Below are 1,897 nucleotides of genomic sequence, written 5' to 3'. Positions count from 1 at the left end.
CTTTATATAGGCTTAAAAATATCCTTGACATTTCAAAAAAGTTCAAAAATATTCTAGTTTGACATGTTCTACAAGACCTTCACTCGGATTTTCACATCTCTACGTAACAAATCGTGTTTTGTTACTATTTTTCGTGTACTCAGAAACCGATCGTACGCCGATACGGACAGCTGTTCCCGTCTTGAAAACAATCTGACTTTTGCTCATGACTTCTCTCCTTACTACCCCAGTGGGGATGTCATTGCTTAGATAGCATCCTTCAAAGCCGCACAAAGTAGACGTTGTTTTGCTGGTACAGGTGGCCCACCGGCTTTGCTAAATCGAAATCCCTGAGATCGTTAATGCTCGTCATCCTGTGTGATGCTTGACATACCTGATAGAAATCCTGATAGAAATGAAAGAAACAGAAAAAGATGGCGTGCACAGGAATCATTGTTATAGTAAAAAAAAAAAAAAAAAAAAAGAATAAAAGACACTAAAATTCAATCAAATTGAAATAAATAAAAATATCCACTTCCGGCAATCGAACAGATTTCACAATCCAGTTAAGTGATTCTCATGTAATAATGGGTTCGTTGAATTTTTGACTGTTCTATTCTAGCAAAAAAAAAAGTTCCTTGGTAAGGTTTGTTAAACAGGCAGAAGACGTGTGCTAATAGTAGGATTCGATGGATCAGGCTATTTGGCATCACCAAAAGGACCTACGATAAATAAACGTACGGCTTTAAGAAAAAAAAAAGTAGACAGATTAATGTATTAATTTTCCTTCATTCGGGTTATACGCGTATATCAGGGTACGATACTGCAGTACGTCCTTGAAGTCGTGAAGCATCGACTGCATTATAACAAAAAAAAAAAAAAAAAAATACGCGAGTTATTAATCGTCTTCTGGGTCTGCTTTGCGAATCTATTGTCCTATTATTAGGCAAACAAAAACATAGGACAATGATACAGATTTTGTTCAATTGAGTAGCAAAAATTGGTTGTAAACTTCACAGCTAAAGCGCTTAGAAGGCATAAATATCATATATATATATATATATATATATATTAAGGGCGTATCTCCAAAACCTGTTCATTTGGTGGATATTTCGCATCATAGCTTTACACGAATTAGACCGAGTCATCGTTAGTATATTGTGATTTAGCTCCTTTGTCGTCTTGAACCTTGAACGTTTCAGCAGTACTGCCATCATTACATCGTGCTAACATGCGTCTATAAATATTAGCGTGCAGAGTTCATGCTACCTGTCATTGAACCATCCTACCTGTGAAGCGCTATCGCCGTCGACCCTTTGCGGCGAATACTTTTCAGCGGAAGGATACTTTGTTGTCTGCAAATTGGTTGTGCATAAACTAAGAACCGTGTAAAAATGGTGCACGTTGACCAAATCATCCCGCGAGGTGGCCCGTTCAAATCACAAGTAGTTCAAGGATGCAACTTCCAATTCAGTTATTTACACAGGGCTTCATTTCAATTAAACTTCACGTTTACTCACACAGAGTAGACCGTATATATTATAGGTTGAAAAAGTTCCTGATACTTATATGATAATGTAATTGTCTATACGTACATACATATCACGTAAGAAGTTCCTAGAAGGACCGTGCTCATAGACCCCCCTGCTCATGCGACACGTATAAATAACTATAGCTCTCGTAATGATTCTAGGAATAAACGATTTGGTTTGAACTTAAAAATGTTTAGTAAGTTTGGCCCTCTGCGGCTGACTTGACGCGCATTTTGCAAGTGAGCCTATAGTAGGCCAATGCGCAGCGTCAGTGACTTTTAAAATTTGTACAGATTGTTTCAATCATATTCGCTTGTGTTGGGAAGTGAGACTTCCACTCAATGGAATAGTATAGAGTTTCGGATATATCAGGCTGTTCTATAATG

This window comes from Varroa destructor, unplaced genomic scaffold, assembly GCF_002443255.2.
Source record: "Varroa destructor unplaced genomic scaffold, Vdes_3.0 BEIS01000005.1, whole genome shotgun sequence".
Classification (NCBI taxonomy): Eukaryota; Metazoa; Arthropoda; class Arachnida; order Mesostigmata; family Varroidae; genus Varroa; species Varroa destructor.
This window is presented reverse-complemented; position numbering follows the sequence as displayed.